Source organism: Squalius cephalus, assembly GCF_949319135.1.
Source record: "Squalius cephalus genome assembly, chromosome: 1".
NCBI classification, from domain to species: Eukaryota; Metazoa; Chordata; class Actinopteri; order Cypriniformes; family Leuciscidae; genus Squalius; species Squalius cephalus.
In genome coordinates this window covers 48,450,572-48,463,463 of record NC_137122.1, presented here as the reverse complement: position 1 = coordinate 48,463,463, position 12,892 = coordinate 48,450,572, and positions in this window count along the sequence as shown.

Below are 12,892 nucleotides of genomic sequence, written 5' to 3'. Positions count from 1 at the left end.
TTAGATTGGTTTCACAGTTTTAAAATGAGTTATGAGTATATATATATATAAAGCATTGCCAGATTCACGTTCATCTTTTTCTGATAAAACCGAACCTGGCAATGCTTTCTTGCGTTGGTTGTTGTAGCTATGTATCGCGGCAGATCGGAAATGTTAGTGGCGCTAAAATATTATCGCTCTGTCGCGTTTGAAATTAATATATCACCTACACTAAAACTAAACCTAACCGATAGTGTTAACCAAAGCAAAAGTGAATTAAAAACACATTTGCTGTTGCAACTATCACATTTTAGCTCCTTCTACAAGTTTTAAGAGCTCTTTTATCATGACTCGCGTTTCACGGGACTCTACGCTGTACCAGGTGAGCTAACGAATAAGTTAGGCTAAATAGGCTATATGGAGCTGGTTATGTAATGCATGCAAGTGTCAAAATGTATGAGTTTACATAATATGAACTATAGAAAAAGTGTTTTGAGGTCATTTTGCAAGGAACTGTGCAAAGGTAAGTCTTTATTAATCGATAATCTGCCCCGTAATCGTAATTTGCATGAAAAGGAATAAAATGTGTGGGTGTTTTACTGCCACTAGTGTTCATTTCAACTGTAAACTGCTGCACTGTAAGTAACCTATATACACTCACCTAAAGGATTATTAGGAACACCATACTAATACTGTGTTTGACCCCCTTTCGCCTTCAGAACTGCCTTAATTCTACGTGGCATTGATTCAACAAGGTGCTGAAAGCATTCTTTAGAAATGTTGGCCCATATTGATAGGATAGCATCTTGCAGTTGATGGAGATTTGTGGGATGCACATCCAGGGCACGAAGCTCCCGTTCCACCACATCCCAAAGATGCTCTATTGGGTTGAGATCTGGTGACTGTGGGGGCCATTTTAGTACAGTGAACTCATTGTCATGTTCAAGAAACCAATTTGAAATGATTCGAGCTTTGTGACATGGTGCATTATCCTGCTGGAAGTAGCCATCAGAGGATGGGTACATGATGGTCATAAAGGGATGGACATGGTCAGAAACAATGCTCAGGTAGGCCGTGGCATTTAAACGATGCCCAATTGGCACTAAGGGGCCTAAAGTGTGCCAAGAAAACATCCCCCACACCATTACACCACCACCACCAGTCTGCACAGTGGTAACAAGGCATGATGGATCCATGTTCTCATTCTGTTTACGCCAAATTCTGACTCTACCATCTGAATGTCTCAACAGAAATCGAGACTCATCAGACCAGGCAACATTTTTCCAGTCTTCAACTGTCCAATTTTGGTGAGCTCATGCAAATTGTAGCCTCTTTTTCCTATTTGTAGTGGAGATGAGTGGTACCCGGTGGGGTCTTCTGCTGTTGTAGCCCATCCGCCTCAAGGTTGTGCGTGTTGTGGCTTCACAAATGCTTTGCTGCATACCTTGGTTGTAACGAGTGTTTATTTCAGTCAAAGTTGCTCTTCTATCAGCTTGAATCAGTCGGCCCATTCTCCTCTGACCTCTAGCATCAACAAGGCATTTCCGCCCACAGGACTGCCACATACTGGATGTTTTTCCCTTTTCACACCATTCTTTGTAAACCCTAGAAATGGTTGTGCTTGAAAATCCCAGTAACTGTGCAGATTGTGAAATACTCAGACTGGCCCGTCTGGCACCAACAACCATGCGACGCTCAAAATGGCTTAAATCACCTTTCTTTCCCATTCTGACATTCAGTTTGGAGTTCAGGAGATTGTCTTGACCAGGACCACACCCCTAAATGCATTGAAGCAGCTGCCATGTGATTGGTTGATTAGATAATTGCATTAATGAGAAATTGAACAGGTGTTCCTAATAATCCTTTAGGTGAGTGTATAAGTACATTTTATAGCTTAGATCTCACCTTCAGTGGGAGACATTTTCTCCTGTTTTATCTCCAACCAAGCTAAGTCTACTATAAATATTATCACTCAGAAAAGCAATAGTGCACCTCTTAATAAGCTGCACGATTTGAGGTGTCACTCATATCTGTGGTATTAATGGTGCAAGATGAATTGCTCAGCACCAATAGCATAGTAGTGGCTTAAATACTGCATTGTGCAAATTGTAGAGATTTCTTAGAGCTGATCGCTCATATTACTCATCAGTTTACAGTTTACTTATTTACAGTTATTCATCTGACTTAGAGATTAATCACATTTGTAGTATTTACTTAGAATCAAGTGTTTACACACTTGACATCTGCCATTGTTTGATGGTAAATATCTCAACAGTCAACAAAATCTGTTTTGAATTGGCATTTGCTTTACATTTGCATTATATTTGAACATTTTAGTTAAAATATAGGAATTTGAGTACAACATGACTAAAATGTGAAATGTAACGGTGCGTGATGAGGTAAATGCTGAACTTTAACTTTACTTAGTGTGTCATGTTCCTGTTTGAGCTTAAACGACATATGCAAAATTATGATGCTCAAAGTTCAGTGCAAAGGGAGATATTTTATTTTACAGAAATCGCTTTTTAAGGACTACAACAAACAGCTGGTGGGGACTACAACGAGCTTCTTCTCAGGTTGGTGACATCAAAAACCCTAAAATTTACATAAACCCTGCCCCTGGGAACACGCAACAAAGGGGGTGAGGCCATGTTTGGCTGCTTTAGAGAAGAGGAAGGGTTGTCACTGTTTTTTACACCCCGGACAAAGTTTGTCCAAGGCTGACGAACTTAGAGAGGTTAAAATTTATTTTTAATACTGTTCCTGAACATTATAACCTCAACATTTTTCTGTGCGCTGCACATTTTACGGAGAACAGCTTCCAGAAGAGAGTGCAATGCAGGCTATACGCACAAAAAGCTTCTTCTGAAAGATGGAGCCATTCCCATTTTGTCGGGACTCTGGACAGTTTGTCTTATTATTTGAATAGTGTTTTCTTTTAACAGTTCAAATTATAAGCTTTATGTAGTTGCTATGTTAGCTATGATGTTAACGTAGCCGCTCCGCTAGCCTGCTAAAGTATTGATATAGTGTTTACTTTAGCTTTTGTAAGCTCTTGGTTTTGTAAGACTGTTCACCGCCTCTCAGGAAATTATCCATGATTTTGTGATCAATTACTGTTACCATAGTTTTCCGACAATAATGATTAAATGGTAGATAACATTGTATAAGAAAATTACAAAAAAAGATACCACTCTGAAACGTCCTGTGAAATCTGTGCTTGCAAAGTCCGTGCTTGAAATCCCTTCAGCACAATCATCGTGTTCATTAACATTGTCAGGGTCTGAATCGGGCTCAAAATGGTTAGAAATTGATGCCATCGTTAACATTTACATCTGAGAGCTTGCGGTTATGAAGGGGTGTGACATTTCCCGAACACATCCTGAACCATATGATCAATAGCTTTAGCAAGAGTTGTTTGCATTTGCATGCTTTTCAACAAGTGTGTGAAAGTTATGGGTTTCATTTGTTCTTCTAGGGTGAACATGATGAAATTCTCCTCCAACCTAAGCCACCCAGAATACCTCAACACATGCTCAAAACACAATGAAGACACTGTGCGGTAAATCCTGCCCTCATAAATCTGCCATTTGGCACATTGCAAAGCTGCTGTGGACAGTTTAAGCCCATCTCAAAACTTCTAAACAAACTTTCTTTTTTTAATTCGCTGCCAGATCAATCCATATGGATAAGCTTAAGACGCCATTGTCAGGAATGATTTTGAAATTATTGGGAATGCTTGGGAGTGAAGCGTTTTGGCATGTTCACTCTTCCATTATTTACCTCTAAAGAATTTGCAACTCACTCATATCTGACAGCTCTACCCACAATCCTCAGGCTCTTCCAGGGAAATGTTTAAATGCTATAAAGTGAATGTATGCAGTTTGCACCTCAAGGAGCCAATTTTGCCTGATTTGACCCTTAAAAAACTCTTCTTAATGCTGTGAGGTTTTATTCAGTCAGTTAAAATATCTTTGACAAAAAACAAACAAACTAGTTAACCTACCAGACAAAGCAGAAGCATGCCGCCTCAGATGTCTAAAAAAAAATTAAAAATATATATGTTTGTTCACTGTAAAAAATGATTGTAATTTTAATTGTAAAAACCTGTTAATTGGGAACAGCAAGTATACTAGGAAACTTTACATTTGTAACATTAAACATGTTTACATTAAACTTGTAATTTTACAGTAAAATACTATTACTAAAAGTGTACCATTTTTGGAAGTAAAAAGAACAAATCATCTTATAATTTACAGTGAAACCCCGTAAACTGACATTCCCAGAATTCCCTGTGACACTTCACATTTGATGGTTTTTAAATGTAATAATTGTTTCTTAATAGTTTTTTTTCTTATCAGTTATGTACAACAGGGTTTTATGGTCCATCTTCAATTGTTTAATGAATGTTTCAGTCTCATGTGTTACATGATGGTGTTTTGTGTTTGTATGCATGACACTGTGTGCAGCTTCTATATATTTACCTCAGCTTGTGGAAAAGTTGTGATGAACTTTGATTCATCATGTGGTTTTCTCTTTTCCTCCTGTTATTATGGTGGATGTCAGTATGTAAAAAGTACATAATAGATTTTAGTGGCATTGTGGCCTTGCTAATTCAGCAGAAAAGGCTGTTGAATTTACCGGATTAAAATGTGTATATTTATTTTTAAATGTTTAAATAAGTTTTAAATTGTCAAATTTACCGGTTGTTCTGTTAATATATTTTTACATTTGTACTGTATTTTTTACAGAAATATTCTGGCAACCACTGCTGCCAGTTTTATTTTGTAAAAACGACGGATTTTTTACATGCTTTTTGATTATTTATTTATTTATTTTTAATAATCCATTAAAATGGAATCTAGAAAATGAAAATGGAAAACACGGAATTTGGGAAAAAAAATTTTTATGTATTTCATAAGGCCCTAAAAATGCATTTTTTTTGGTCAGCTTAATAAATTATTATTATTATTTTATCATTTCAGATAATTAGACATGCTTTTTAATGACTAACATTTAATTTAACCATTAAATTGGAGTCCAGGAAAAAAATTAATGGCAAAATGGAATTTAGAAAAAAAAAATGGAATTTAGGAATAATCAAAACGTATATAATAGGGCTTTACATGAAGTACCTAAAAGGTTATCAAACAAAACATTTTTCCAGTGTACAATAAACCTTGATTTATATGACATGATTTGTTTGCTTTCTGGAGTTCACCATGTTGTTAACTTGTCAGAGCCGTCATGAAATTACAGGCTGGTGAAAATGCAACTGTAAAACACGTCTCTCCACGATTTCTCCTTCGCTGGAAGGCATGAATCAAGAGAAGCACTACAATGAGACGTGCCAGTCCATTGCGTCTGTTTTTGCCAGTGAGAATGTTTTTGAGAGGCCTGATGCATTGAAAATGAATAGTAGTGGCCGTAGGAAGACAGCTACACGACTGATTCATTTTAATTCACTTACGTGGGTGAAGCGTGTAACCACTTTCCCACATGCAGATATCAGCTGTGTCATTTCAAACCTGTTTTTAATTAGCATTACCATGAGCTGCTGCCAGGAGGTTTTGTGTGAATTCCCATGAACAGATAGAGTCGCTGGGCAAGTTGATTAAACAAAGCCTTGGTTGGGAGCTCTTGCTTGTTCTGACCTGTCCCAGGGTTCTGGGTAAAGATTAGATAAGTAAAATTTGTCATGTGTTACCTTTTGTGGTTCAAATGACAAGTGTATAAAAGTAAGTTCTGCTTTGTGAAGAAACTTGATATTTTAAGGTGCACAGCAGAGGCTGTAAGAAATGTGGCCAGCGTGCTTTTCAACATTACATGAACATTGAATCCATTCACTCGTAATAACCGTCTAAATGTGATTGATTCATCAGTGCACATTATTCTAAAGAAAAACCTGCTTGCCTTTCTAATCGTTAAGCAAAATGCAACAACTTGTTCCACCTTTCTATTGTGGCTGAGATCATCTAGGCCACGCAAGCTATTGGACAATGTTAACCCACAGCCGTATAATAAAACCTCACCTAAAGGTCCTGACCTATTTATTTATTTTTTAAAAAATCCTGTTTCAGCTGGAAATACATCACATTATGAAAGTAAAGTGGTTGCATACAACATTTTGTTTTGGCATTCAAGACACAATCAAGATTGACTCCATTTACTACTGATAAATGTTCCCGTTCTTATTGTGCAGTTAATCAATATTATATTATATTATATTATATTATATTATATTATATTATATTATATTATATTATATTATATTATATTATATTATAAAAAACAAAAAAGTGAAATTATATTATATTATATTATAAAAAATATATTTCCATAATAAGGAAGTTCACATTTTAGTTGCAAGTTTCTGTTTTTCTCTCTCTAGAATCCATTAGCTGGGCCAGTGAGACATATATACATTTGAGCTAAAAAAGCAATATTTATGAGACCATTGTATAAAATTTAATTGCCGGAATGAACCCATGATCTAGAAAAAAAAAACTGCTTTTGAGATTACAGTCTTTCCTCATTAAAGCCGAATGCCGGTAAACATCATAAATCAAAAAATGTTGCGTGATTTGAAGTATGAATCATGTCTGTGGCACAAGTGGTCGGCGGTGAGTTAGATGGCAAAGTTTAATACTCACGGTTAGGAGTTTTGTTTTCAAATCACCAACCTGAACTATGAGCAATAGTAATAGTAATGCTTGCCTTAGCCAAAAGTAAATGTAAAGGTCAATAAAGGTGGTTGTTTTTTCAAGCTTTTTCTGCTTGGTTCCCATGCAGCATGAGAACAACTCTTCTGACTCATAAAGAAAAGCTGCAAAGTAAACTTTAATTAATCACACAGAAGCCAAACAGATTCATTTTCTCACACTGCAGAAGTGCCCGAAGGCCTCAAGACACTTTAATCCGTGAAGGTCATTTCAAGAGTTTGACACCTATCTGCCTTCCCTGAATCAGACTGATTACTTTCTAATTTGTGATTCCCCTGACTGCACAGAATGAGTGATGCACAAGTGATTTAAAGCGATGGGCTGCTGAGTGGATCTTCTCACGGGATAACAGTTATGGAAGCACAGGTGAACGGGGGTCAGGAGCAGTTGTTTTGGCCGTGTGGAAACTATGCTGAGCTAAGGAGAGAATCAACCAGACTCCGGTATCGGATACTGACCTCTGCACATCCACCCTGCCCTGGGGGTCGTGACCTTTGGCACACACTGATAGCAGCTGACACTTGTCCTTGTCAAGTGTTACACAGGCCACACTCACAATGACAATGATTGTTACATAAGAAAATTTAAGTTTGTAAATGCATGTGGGACACTGTAAGTTTTTTTTTTTTTAATATTTGCTTACATAAATACATTATTGTGGCTCTCTGGAATACTTAGTTTTGATTGGTCAATCACTGCATTCACAGTCAAATATTGTTTTATAATGATGCTAATCATTACATAATAATAACATTATATTATATTATACAATATTATATAATGTATACTATATAAATGAAAAATGATTTATATAGTATAATAATGTTATCATTAATGTATATACTGAATATATATATATATATATATATATATATATATATATATATATATATATATATATAAGCCATGCCTATATATATACATATATATCAGTTTAAAGAGTATAGTATATATTTATAATAGTTTTTGTATAAATTATGTTTTGATTATATATATATTTAATATAATTTAATAATGTTATGAAAAAATAAATACATATAAATATATATATATTATAATAATGAAGCTCACGTTTTAGATAGAAGGACAAATTATATTTTTTATAGTGCCATTGTCTATTTAGCTGGGCCAGCATGACAGATAAATTTTTTTAGCCTGATTTTAGCCAAAAAGTTTGAAATTTATGATACCATTGTTCATATTTTATTGCTAAGAGAGATTTCAGTCTTTCCTCATATAGGCATGGCTTAAGTTCCTCGGATTCAGTGTAAATGTATGCAATGTTTTCACTATGGTCTCTATCTCCTCAAATAATAAAATAATCTCAACTGAAAACAATATTTCATTTCCATCGAGGCACAGCCAGATGCTTTTGTATTCCGATCCTGATCGCACTGATTGTGCAATAAAATCTGGTTCATTGTCGTATCTTTGTGGTTCATCAACATCTGAGTGCGTGTCTGATAAAAGTTACCCACAACTGCTGTTATCACGTTTTCTCTCGCAGCCCTGATGTTATAATTCTGCTCCACCAACGACGTTCTGAAGGTTTATATGGATCAGGGTTTTATTTTCATGAACTCAGACTCCACATGAAAGAGACGGCGACTCAGGCCCTGATGCCAGTGATTGTTTACTGGAATGATAGGACTCCACTGGATCTAGATTAAAGATAGAGCAAAGCTAGATTTGCATTTCTAGTAGAAGAATGACTTCTCCAAAGGCAAGACATTCACGAAGAGTTTACAATATTATATTATATATTACAATCTTATACAATATTAAAATATTTTGGACATTTTTATTGATGCATTGAAAGGTCAACCCCTTGAGCCTTTACTTTCACAGAAAACTATCCATCCATCCATCCATCTATTTCATGCATGCATCGCTCTGTCCATCGACAGAGGTAACACTATCCTATAATCATTGCCCTGGACCTTCCTCAATTCATCACAATTACACCATCACAATTACACATTGTCACTGAAATACACCATTGTATCTCATTACAGTCCCTTGTCTTTCACAATTACATCATACCACATTTTACTCCATTTTACCCCATTACAAAAATGAAGTACGTGTTTACGTAATTATTGTAGTGTTGGCTGCATTCAGGAATTTTCTTGAATTTATGTCATATAAAATTGATGGTCAATTTAGATTAGTTCACTATTAACTAGGAGTTTTCCCTGAATAAACTCCTAATTAGCTGCTTATAGTAAGTTGTTGTAGTGGTTAAGTTTAGAGATTGGGTGGGTTAAAGGAAGAATATGGTCATGCAGAATAAGGCAATAATATCTGCTTTATAAATACTAATAAACAGCCAGTATGTTAGCAATTAGCATGCTATTTAATAGTGAATAAGTGTACCTAATCTAAACATGCATATATAAATGTATATATATTGATGTTTTATTGCAAGCAAAATAATAAATAATAGCTAAACTATATAAAATATTTAGTATTAAGTAGCTAAATTTGTCCCCCTGAAGTGATTATCACAACCACTGCTTTGTTAAAAAAAATAAATAAAAAAAAACCTTTTTAAAAATAAAAAAATTAAATGACTTTTAACAATTATTTTCCAGGCCCTATTTTCTACCATTATACCATTATACCATTAAGTGCTTAGTATTTATGTTAAATACAATCCCCTTCAAGGTGTGTCTCTTCAGTTATTATAGTTACTATATAATGTGTATGTGTGTGTGTGTGTGTGTGTGTGTGTGTGTTTGTACAGGTTTATATTACATTGCAGGAACCAAACGTCCCCACAAGGAACCTGAGATCACCTATACATTGTGGGGACCAGCCAGCGGTCCCCATGAGGTAAATGGGTTAATAAACATACTAAATTATATATTTTTTTGAAAATGTAAAAATGCAGAAAGTTTTCTGTGATGGGTAGGTTTAGGGGTAGGGTTAGTGTAAGGAGACAGAATATAGCCTACAGTTTGTACAGTATAAAAACCATTAAGTCTATGAAGAGTCCCCACAAAGATAGTGAACCAGACGTGTGTGTGTGTGTGTGTGTGTGTGTGTGTGTGTGTACCTGCGTGTGTAGAATAATGCATGTCCACACAGTCATAGTGACTGATGTCTGATTAAACTCTCTCTTCTTCCCAGAAGCGCTTTATAGTGAGCAACAAGTGAGCAGCCGAGAGCGGAAGGTGAGTGTGAATGTGTGTGGGCTGTTTACAGGTGTCAGGTAAACGAGGAAAGCCTGAAGCAGCAAATCAAGAAGTGTGCAAAGAGTTTAACAAGAGGTGGGGTTAAAAATCCATCTGAAACTGTCACCTGTCCCACTTGAATGTGTGTGTGAAAAGCACAGCTGTGGGAGTTGTGTCATCTTTTCAAATGTGAAAACACCTGTTTCTCATTGCTGCTACGCTAGCATTGCACATTTTTGATGTCTTCCTCATAACACACTCCTTGAATTGGGTGGGTCAGATTAATAAGTCATGTGAGTGTGAATGAGCAGTGCAAGATCCTCCAGGAGCAGAATTTACAAATGCTAGTCAGTTTTTTGGGATAGATGACAAGGAAACTGTTGCTCTAAAACGATTTAAGACAGAGGTCAAGATTTGGCTCACAAGAATAGCCCAGCTCGCCTCTGCTGGTGGATGTCGGAAGAACCTGACGAAGACCTTGTTATAGGCTATATTAAATAGTTCCCTGCGTGTGTGTGTGTGTGTGCTGTGTTTTAATCTAAGTTTCATGAGAGCATATAAAGCAGTGTGCCAAAAAATGGAAGTAAAATACATCGTAAAATTAACCAGTAAATGCCTACCATGTTGCAGCTAATGACTGACTGGGTTAATTTTCTAGCTTCAAAATAATTCAATTATTCAATTGACTTCAAATAATAAGATAGCCTACTGTTTAACCTATGAGCATGCCATTTTGTTTTTAAACTCGATGATATTATCACACATGTCCTGGATTAGATATTTGGTCGCAGACAAATCAGTCTGTTATTAATCAGATCGAATGTCTTTACAACAGAGCCTTGAAATTGAATTGATTTTTAGATAGAAAGCAAATAAGATACCATCATTGTCGGATCTTAAGTAAATTTTAAGCTTTGCTCATTTTGTCTTTACATAAGTTGTAACTGTAATTTATAAAAGCCCTTCTAGGGACAAGTGTTGCAAATTAGCTTTAGCTACAAGCACTACACGCATTGGATGGCTGTTGTCACAGTTTGATCTAAGTTTATTTTATCTGTTCCTATATAAATAAAACATTTAAAAAATCATATAACGATGAAATGTGTATTAAAATAAAACAGGAGTTTATAAAAAAAAAAAGTCTTTGTTTCAGTTAGGTAGCTACAAAGTATTTTAGCTGGAGCGGCATTATTGGATATTCATAATTTTTACATCAGTTATACTTATATAAATCTTCAGTTATGTCCTAAACAATTTTAAGTACCCCAAATACAAAATTTTAAAAAAAAAATTAAAAGTAAAGACTTTAGAAGGGCTCAGTGCTTTTGTGGTGACATCGGCGAGTAGTTTCAACGGTGGTGTTTTGGTGACACCTACTGGTCATTTTATTGAACAACATGAAAGGCAATACATTATCAACTAGTTAGAAATGTTCTCAAGGAAATACCAGCATAAATAAAAGAGAGACTATCTTTTTATGACAATGATCCAGAAAATGAGATGAACATGGAGAGAAGGAGGGCATACAAGTGACATTAGCAGACATCAGATATCCACATCACTAGATTTGAATGCACATCTTAAAATTGTGGTTTAGGAAAACCAAAGAAATAAATAGCATGCATTACATCTTTATTTCAGTATTGGTATTTTAGCTGGAGCTGCATTAATGGATATTCATAATTCACATGCATTATACTTACAATATAAATCCTCAGTTATGTCCCAAACATTTTAAAGTACTCCATAGAAAAAACCCAAGACATACAAATGCTTGTTAACATTATTTGTTATTATGTGGTCACATTATATGATGTTACACCCATTTCCTTGTCTTTAAAAAGGTGTAGAAGCAGAATGAAAAAGCTGGACAGGTTTTTCTGCTGTCTTCAGTAGCCCAGAATGAGACATGATGTGACATGAATGACAAACAAGTAAGCAGCGGCTATTCCTGTAATATGGCATATATGAACATTTCTTCTTGGTTTTTATTAAAGGGATAGTTCACCCAAAAATTACAATTCTGTCATAATTTACTCGCCCTCAAGTTGTTCCAAACCTGCATGAATATCATTCTTCTGCTGAACACAAAAGAGGATATTTTGAGGAATGTGGGTAAACAAACAGTTGATGGACCCCATTGACTTCCATAGTAGGAAATAAATAAATAAATAAATACTATGGAAGTCAACTGTTTGGTTAAAGATATTCTTCAAAATATCCTCTTTTGTGTTCAGCAGAAGAAAGAAACTCATAAAGGTTTGGAACAACTTGAGGTTGAGTAAATGATGACAAAATTATTATTTTTGGGTGAACTATCCCTTTAAGAAATAAGACTCTTTTTGTCTCTATTCAGATCCGTTTCTTTGAACAAATTTGAGGTAGGTTGTCACAGAGGGAACGTGCTGTTTATTGACGCTGATTTGAGAAGATAACCTTCCTTTTTAACTCAAATAAAATAAAAATCATCTTCCACAGCAGCAGAACATCTGAATTTTGTCACAAGGTGGCGCTGTGCGTTTAGTCTGTGTGGAGTTTTTCCTTCACAGACGAGCAGTGGTCTGAGGTAAGGTCAGCACTAGTAGTCCAGTCATTATACCGTCTGCAAACAGCCATACCTTTGAGGGCAAGACTGGGCAACAGGGCCTACGGTTAGTAGGCCCAAGTTGTTTTTAACACAAGTAAGTTAGCCTAAAAAATAACATGGGCCGTCATTTCTGGCTATTCAAATTTAGGCTAGTAAAATGATAGTCATTCGTGTTGTAATAAGAAAAACGTTAAACGAATCTGCCTAACAGAATGTATAGCCTGTAAACAAACAGGTAACGTTATTAGGCCTTGTTGACCTTATTCGGGGAAGACGCCATACTTTTTTGTTGTTTGATGTTTTATCGCGAATGCAAGCTTTTTCAGCAGGTTTTATTTTTGTAAAGATGTATTTACAATGTTTACGTCAGCTGATGTTTCCGTCGACACCTTATATTTAATAAACTTCCTTCAAGCCTCGTTTTCATT